Source organism: Dreissena polymorpha, chromosome 6 (genome assembly GCF_020536995.1).
Source record: "Dreissena polymorpha isolate Duluth1 chromosome 6, UMN_Dpol_1.0, whole genome shotgun sequence".
Classification (NCBI taxonomy): domain Eukaryota; kingdom Metazoa; phylum Mollusca; class Bivalvia; order Myida; family Dreissenidae; genus Dreissena; species Dreissena polymorpha.
Window position 1 is genome coordinate 99,871,653 of NC_068360.1, and position 9,834 is coordinate 99,881,486.

The following is a 9,834-nucleotide window of genomic DNA, read 5'->3' on the forward strand; positions in this document are numbered from 1 at the left end:
AGACATACATAACATACATACATACATACATACATACAGACATACATACATACATACATACATACATACAACATACATACATACATACATACATACACACACACACACACACACACACACACACACACATACATACATACATACATACATACATACATACATTGATTATTATTTTTGAAAACAAACAAACATGACAACACCTTCAACTTCCAAACTTAACTTGTGCATAACAAAGAATCACATTTGAAAAAAAACTAATCATGGGTGTGAAGGGTCACAAACTCGCCCGTTAATTAAGTTGCTTTGAATAAGTTTGAGTAAATGTTTGTTTATAATAATAAACATAACATTAATTTATATTGACAATATTAGTACAAATAAACATCATCATCATTTTGAAGTGATTAGGATGTAACTTTTTTTTCAACACTATATTTCAAGTCTTTAACTAATGTCAACATTGTTGACAGTTTATTTGGTCGCGAAAATATGACAATATTGAAATAACAATTTACATGCAGGCTGCTAAATCCTCCTTTCAGACAAGGTCTTGATTTGTTGAAAGAACAACTGCCTGTCTATATTCATGTTAAAATGCATCATGGTTGAGGGCAGTGTTTTCATGTTTAGAAATCATATCTAGATGAATATGTATGTTTTGATTGTATTTAACTTGCGGGGCCTACATTTAGTATTTCAAAGCGATATTTCTTGAATTTGCATAGTTTTCCTCGCATACTCTAAACAAGTTTGGAGCGACGGATATATGTATGAAATAAGGCGAAGTCCCTGAGAAATCTAATATCTTAAAACCGAATTATGCATCCGTTAAAATATTATTTGCTACTGCCCATTGTTAAAGACGTTCATTCAATATACTTGTAAACAATTTTGCAAAACAACTTATTACAGTTAAATCATATTTATTCTAGATACACTAGTATGTTTATATCACGCAAGGTCTACACAAGGAAGCAGTATTGTGTCTTCCTGTACAGAATGCATGCTTGCACGAGGCAAATATTAAACCTGAAATTCGAGTAGAACACGAAATAAGAAAGTTGCAAGCGCACAAAATAAATATAGGAACATCCCTTTATGTTCTTCCAATGATCCTACATCTGTTAAAGTAAGTCTGAAGGAAAGTTACAGCACCATTACACATGGTGTTATTTGACAATAGGGTTGTAGTTTGAACATGATGGCCCTAGATGTCTCTTCTTCATAATTGTTAAAACATTTTTCAAAGAAGTTTTGCCTATAAAGTCTAATTAAATATATCATTCCAGGAAATGACCAGGTTTGAACCCACAGAGGCATGATAAAACAAAAAAATACATAAACAATGTTACCCCAAGGACTAGGCCAGCTTTTACCCAAGGATCATCAGGGCTATTATACATAATAACATATGAACAATAAACTGTGTGATATCAGCACATTTTATCATAAATTGTGTTCGTAAAGTGTGTTTAAATATATGTCCACTAGGGTCTATTTTATCCCAATTGGCCTGATATTAACACATGTTTTAGGTTTGAATTTTAAACGATATCTTCATCTCTGATGACAAATATATGGAGCTGACAGAAACATTTTTAACAACTTTGAAAGAAGTTCACCCAATAATCATGTAAGCCAAGGTTAGTTAATTTCTGCCCAGTGTTTGGGGGTATTGAGATTTGAAGCAGATTGTAGACGGCGGACATAATACCAAAATACACGATGGAAGGAAAGTAACAAATAAAAGAAAACTTTGACAGTCATTTTGTTATACAGATTATGTGAACTTTGTTTTGTGACCAGCTTTTAAATGAAGGACCAACTAATTGTATACAATGAGAATGCAATACTCTTAATGTTATGTATAATGATCACGTCAGTCATGATAAGCCCGCATACACTGTTGTATTGCTGCATGCCTATCACTGTATCAGTGTAGTATTAAAATAGCCACCAACTTGACCGGTGTTCTAGCGTTGTCTTTAACCCACATACACAGAAATTGGCAACGTGGATTGAGCAGAGTTTTTATTTCGGGAATTTTACCTTTTCGTTCAAAATGAAGTATTGCGCATTCTGGATATTACATCTTTGATCATCATGGCAACAGCGTTAATTGGAAGTATTAATCCGTTCTAGGGTAACACGGAAACATGGCCTTGTTATCAAGAACGTCTGGAGCAATATTTCATTGTGATCGATATTGTAGATGAAAAGAGGTGTCTGGATTACTTACCCTCCAAGGGGAAAGGACATATTGTCTTTCGGGAGTTTAACGTCACCGGCACAAAACCGTCGGAGAAGACGTATTTGCTTAGCACTCACCTTAGTCCACTGATCATTACCGAACATTTTCGATTTCATAAACGAAATCAGGCGACAGGGTAGTAGGTAAGTTGGCGGAATTTTGTAACTATTGCGACAACCTTAACGACACATTAAGGGACAGATTTGTTTGCGGTCTTCGTGATAAAAACAACACAGAGAAAGTTGCTTTCAACAGTTGACCTAAAAATTCGCTAAAGCAATAGAAATTGCGACTGCTAAGGAAACAGCGACCAAAGACGCCGCAGAACTTCAGTCATCGGCAGCTACCGGAAGTGTTCACCGGATTGCTAACAGTATACACACAAAGAATAGACCAAACGCCTAAAAGGGAAAACGGTGCAAGTTACTTCTAAACCGAACGGTATTCATTGTGGAAAGAACAACCATGTGTCGCAAAAATGTCGGTTGAAAAATGCCGTTTGTCACTTCTGCAAGACAAAAAGGACAAATATGTCTTAAAATGAAACACGTCAATGCAATGAACACCACAGATAATGACAATGTTTTGATTATTAATTGTGTGAACCGTAGAGACACAAAATGACAGTGTCACCTGAAATGACGGACATATATTCACAATGGAAGTTGATACAGGATCGGCAGTGGCATGTCGGAAATTGATTTCCGAAAACGGTTCGGAAATGTACCACTAAATCTCGCAAAGTCAGTACTTAAGACTACTCCGGCAAAATCATTAAACAAGAAGGTACCAAGGTTGAAAACAGTAAAGTACAATGGACAATCAACACAATTACGGCTTTGTGTAGTTTAAGGCACTGGACCTATGTTGTTCGGGGAGACTGGCTAACGGCTATCAAGTTGGACTGGCAAAGCATTGTTCCCATAAACATGATCGAGAAAGATATTGTTACGGACAGACTTAACAAAATTATGAAAAACAATGGAAATGTTTCGATGAAGGTATCGGAAAGGTGAAGGACATAAAAGCCAGGTTAACATTGAAAGAAGACGCGTCGCCGAGATTCTTGAAAGCTAGGACAGTTCCGTACTCTATAAACCGAACAACGAGCGTGAACTCGACAGCCTTGAAAACGAAAGGTATTATGTCAAAGGTTACTACCAGCAGATGGGCAACGCCAATCGTTCCAATATTGAAAAACATCGGAGAGTATGTTCGAATTTGTTGTTACTTTAAAGTGACAAATAAACCAAGCACTAAATTAATACCCCCTACCAAGGATCGAGGTCATCTGCGCGAATCTGTCACACGGACAATACTCGAAAACTGGATCTTCGCCAGGCGTATCTCCAACTTGAGGTCGACGACGACAGCAAGGAATTTGTTGACTATTAACACTCATCAAGGGCCTTGTATCGGTACAACAGATGTGTGTACGGAATATCGTCCTTTCCCTAAATCTGGCAACCCCACAATTGCAATTGTAACGCTAAAAGGACTAACTCGGAGCTATGTCTGGTGGCCGGGGATTGATGCCGACATTGAAATATATAAAGAAGTGAAACTCCAGCTGCTGAACCAGTATTTAAATACTCATTATACACAATTAGTTGGTCCTTTATTCAAGGCAAGGTCCAATAGCCAAAACAGTACAAAACAGCACAATACAAAACAATATACATAACAAAGAAAGTCTGGTCAATGTTGGTAATGGGTGCGCTATGCAGCAGACGTTACAAGCGCATGTCCAATTACATCCGTGGGAATGGCCGCCGAGCTCTAGCTGGGAGCGGATACACGTAAATTACGCATGCCTTTGTCTAGGACGAATGTTCTAGTCATGGTTGATGCCAAATCTAAGTGGCCTGATTCATAGAAATGAACACAACGAACACAGAAAGAACAATTCAAGTCATGCAAACCGTATTTTAAAGATATGGGTTACCGAAGCAAATGTTTTTGACAATGGAAGTATGTTCACATCTGAAAGCTTCTAACTGTTCATGAACAGAAACGGAATTCTCCCTATAAGGACTGCGGTTGCTAAGCCATCCACCAATGGTTTTGGGGAGCGCTTCAATGCGTCTTTTCAAATCTAGCATTCGCGCACCGAACAGCTAAATGGATGACCTTAACCAGCAACTGAATTGCCTTTTGCATACTTATCGTAGCACGCCACATGCTACAACCGGCGAAACAACAGCGAAAATGTTCTTACTGGTCGTGATTTGCGAAGTAGGTTAGATTTGCTTAAACCTGATACTAAGCAACACGTGAATGGCCGGCAAATGAAATGTCAGTTCCGGACAGACATAAATTTCATGAACTAGATTTAGGTCAGAGTGTCCTTGCCCGAGATTTTAGGCCTAACTCTAAGGAAAAATAGATAAAAGGCACTATTTTTTTCACGCAAACGGACAACTTATTGTACAAAATGGACAACGGTATTACAGTGTTGATAAAGCACATTGATCAGTTTCGCGCTACGGACATGCAAAAGGTTTTAAATGAAAATAAAACAAACCTTTACCGTGCAAACCGCTGTCTGTTACCGAGACTCCGTGTAATAGCCCATTGATGTCAGACCACCCGGTACTATTTGAGAACATAGAAAATTATTCTCAAAAATGATTCTCTAAATCAAATTAGCAATTAATTAAGGCGCGTCGGTATCCATTGACTGTCTTATCACTAGTAATGTGTTGCTGATCAGATTTATTGCTACAGTACTTGTCCTCGGACATGTTGGTACTTTGTTGAATAATAATGAGCTCTGAGAAATTTTTAACATTGTGTAGTTGCGATATATAATTATGATAATTAATGCGTGATTTCACAGTAAATAAGTTAAGAACACTGAGTTGATATTTGAACAAGAAATGTTATGTTTGAAAATGATTATTCATATTATTTTTGAAATGTCTTATGAATTAATTTTTGATTAATAATTATATGATCAACACATTTAAAAATGGAGGATTGTATGCATAATGATTCACGTCAGTCAATTATAAGCCCCGCCTACAATGTTGTATTGCTGCATGCATATCGCTGTGTCAGTGTATTATTAAAATAGCCACCAAACTGACCGGTGTTCTAGCGTTGTCTTAAACCCACATACGCAACACACAAGCAGCTGGAGTTTCATTTCTTTATATTGAGCATTTGCTTGTAGAGAGGTCACTATGCATTTACACACTTAAGCATCAATTAACAAAACCTAAGTGGCAAGAGGTTTGAAAATATAAAACGTTGTAAGTAGTTTGTGTCTATTTAAGTGTTTTAAGCACGTGATCCCTGGGGTTGTGGAGTGTTAAGACTACTTGACCATAATTAACAAGGATGTTAATAAACTTGAAAAATATGAAAACTATTGGCTTTGCAGTTTTAGGGCAACGATGTTGACGGTTATTTTTTGAGAATGATAGTGTCTATATAAACCATGTGACCCTTAATTATTCAGACTATGTTTCATTGGAATTATTTCACAAATGTCACATGTATATTGTTCATAAGTGTTCATAAGCGTTTTATAGGATTTTACATCGTAAACTGAGTTTTTAATACACTTGACTTAGATTTAATATGTGTAGTTATATTGTCATGTTACAAAGTCTGACCGAATTTAATCAAGTTTGAGTCATAGAGGTAGCCACTACAGTTATAAACAAGTTTTGCGTGACCTTGAACCTGTTGACCAGGTTGTTGACCCCACTTGACTCAAATTTCACCTTGACATAAATATTATCCAGATAAACATTTTGACTTCGTTATTGGTAATATGAGCTAATCGAGAAACATGACTATTTTTATTTAGCCCAATCAAAAACGCTGAGATTGCTTCATAGGAATTGTACTGTAACTGAGATCTACTTTGCTGTCGGTGTCATGATCTGTTATGAAATCCCTGTAGGCCTCGACTTTGATGGTATCAAACTGTTACACTTTGCGGGATTTGTTTTTGGATTCATCCAGATGGAATCAAACATTAGTTTATTTTGAAATTTGCCTTAACAATCTTAAACAGCTAATTTATAATCGGCTCATTGAGGTAATAACCAACAGTTTGGAGTATCGATAAGTAGGAATTCATAAGCATCGAAATGACAAACCGTTGATTATTACTTCAATTAACAACACTAAGCTATATATCATTTTGAATTTAACTTGATTTTTATTTTCCTCTTCGAAGAAGAGGGGTATATTGTTTTGCACAGCTCGGTCCGTCGGTCGGTCTGTCGGTCGGTCGATCGGTCCGTCCACCAAATAGTTTTCCGGATGATAGCTCAAGAAGGCCTATATTAGATCAGGATTGTGAAACTTAAAGGTACATTGATCATGACTTTCAGATGACCTCTATCGATTTTTTTAAAGGTCAAAAGGTCAAAGTTCAAGGTGTTTGGGGGCATATGTCATCGACTGCGGAACACTTGTTAATATATAATCCGATCTTTTTCCACGGAACAAACATACATGTGTTTTCATGATTTCAACACACCAAAACAATCATGAATTATGACGGATTTATTAACATTGTTTGAGATAATTACAAATAGGTTAATATAATAAATTACTATGGAGCTAATAATGCAAATTTAACACCACATTGACAATACAAAAACATGTTTGGGAACTTCGATGTATGACAATTGTCCTGCTAATATGGTTTTACTGCACTGAATGCAGAACTGATATGTTTGTCAAATGTCTCATATATCGCGCATTTAAGGAGGCACATTTTACTGAACTGAACTTCTAGGAATTTATGGAACTACCATGACAACACATGGTATTTTTCCTTTTTTTTGTGAAGCGGAAGTGAGACGCTCAATTTATAAAAAAAACTAAACCTTTTTCAAATTGTGACAAATTGACTCACATTTTCTTAAGTCACACATGTGTACAAATTGTAAACGTATTTTTTGTATGCATAAGCATTGTAAACTATTATCATGTTTGTATTGGCTGGACATTTTTGTTTAAAAAAAATTAACATCATATATCATATGATAAACACAATTCTGACAGGTAAACTGTTTCAAGATTTGTTCAAATATGGAGTCACTTTGAAGAAATCACAATGAGATTTAAGCATGCAACTTTAAAACAAAAATTTCTTGAATTACAAGGAAGATGAAATGAAAGTGAAGACAACTAAGTAATGTTGTGATGACCAATTGCAAGACAATTGCATAAATCAAATTGTATTATAATCCATTTTATAAATGTAAATAGTGTTTAAAGTTGCATAATTTCTTTTCAAATTTGATGAAATCGATTAAAATGCATTTTCATGAAATGCATTAAATATTCAAACTTTCTAAATATTTATGATTGGTAGGGAATCCTATGTGCATGTGACATAGCACAAATGTTATTGACAAAGGTTTCAAACTTGCAAAAATATATGGCATACATTTCTCATAAGAGAAAAAAGGTCGTGGGTGGTTGTAGAATGATAATTAATGCACATTTCATAATGATAGTGTAGATTGCAGTTGAATTGTAAACTTATTAAAATCCACTTTATACTACAATTTGAACCGGAATGTTTGTTCAAGCCATTTTTATAATACGAAAGGTTATTATTGCGTTTAATGAGGAATGACCATCATTTAAACAAATAATGGTACCAATTCTATATGCAGTTACATTTAAAGTCTCTATAACGCTCAAATCAAAGAAAATTTCGTTAAGTTTTTTCGTAAAATAAAGTTAACACCTTAACAATCAGTGTTCCTTATAGCAATAGACAACATTTCAACGCTAGATGTGGTATGATTACATAGATTTTTGTAGATACAAAATGCTCTTTTTTATTTATTTGTGGCCACAATAAATTCCCGCGAATATATCTATTCATACGACACACGAACACCATTTTAGTGTTCATGTGTCGTATGAATAGATATGCAAAACAATAATAAAACGAGCATTTTGTATCTACAAACATCTATTTTACCAGATCACATCTGACGTTGAAATTTCGGCCATTGCCATAAGAAACACTGATTTTAAATTGGTTAAGTTTATTTTACGAACAATTGTACGAAATTTTCGTTGATTTTGAATAGTAATGTTACTTTAAGTACTACACTGCCATATATTGTCTAGGAGATAACAAAGCACATGGATGTATTCTAATATAATGTGATAACACTATAAATGTCAGTCACTTACAAATACTTTGCATAGCATCTTGTGAAGCTTGTTTAAAATCGTCTAATAAGTGTACGCATTGAATCCTCTAAAACAAACCTCTTGAACCATGGGTGGATTTTCATACAAAAAATACTGTTTAAATACATAGTCAGAATGAATGTATTGTTTAGTTGAGTGTGTCTCCCAGACATCACTTAGTGTCAGTTGAACATTTCTCATTATGAATAAAATCTTCCTTGTTCAGGAGAACACGCCTAGTTATGAACAAGTGGTTGAAGTGTGCATTCATTATAAAGAAGTGAAACTTCAGCTGATGAAGCAGTTTTGCATTCTCATTATATACAATTAGTTGGTCCTTTATTTAAGGCAAGTGCCCAATTGCCAAAATATGTGTGCATTCATTAGTATTAAACCGCTTAAGAACAATATATAATTATTATAAGTGCTGTTTTGGAAGAGAACACAATTGACAAATAAAAGTTTTTTTTATAGACTGAACAATTTCCAGCCTCAAAATTTCATGTAAAAAAATTTTGGTTTTCAGGCTAAAATTTGCAAACCAAATAAAAAATGCTTACATGACAATAACAAAAAAGTTTTGACAATGAAATAAAAAAAAATGAATGAAGACAAATAATCAATTCAAGTGATTCTACAATACTCAGAATATTCATGTGTTGCTTTCAGCCCATATCATACAGAATATACTTAATGTGTAAACAATGCTACTAAGTGTCATAACTTAATGAAGCTTTATAAATATTTATCAATACTGAAACAATGACAAACAGCCATAATAATGCATACATTTATTGCAAAAACTATTCCTTCCATTATCACTTTTACATGATCTTTCTTCAGCTGTTGAGTGATTTGCAAAGATCAGAATGAGTTAAAGAAAATATTTTGTTAATTATTTAAAATTCTATGGAAGAAACAATACATGTGTAACATATACTGATGCTCCTATGGCAGATGTTTGGACACAAACAAATCCACTATGATATTCTACAAACGGAAAAATCACAAATGGCCATTACTCAGCTTAAATTAGTCATTTTCAAAATTCTGTTTTTTAACATCAAATACACATTGAGAGCACTAAACTGTGAAAGTTGGAGCAAGGTACACACAGTAATTCATGAGAAACGGAATGCACACACATTTTGGAATATACATTCTTAAGTGGAGAAAAAGAGAAAAGCCATAAGTCTTTAAACAAAACTCCACAATACCAAATTCATCTCTTTGTGATCATCTGAACATTAAGTCTGCCCCCGGGTTTTATCAGTTCAGAAGAGAAGTTGTTGTTCAGGTTTTGGGATCGTCAATTTATTATAGTACAACATTCGAGAAATGCGCCGGTTTCAACTCTTTTATTTATCACGGCGAACATGGCTATTAATTCATCCATGGCAATA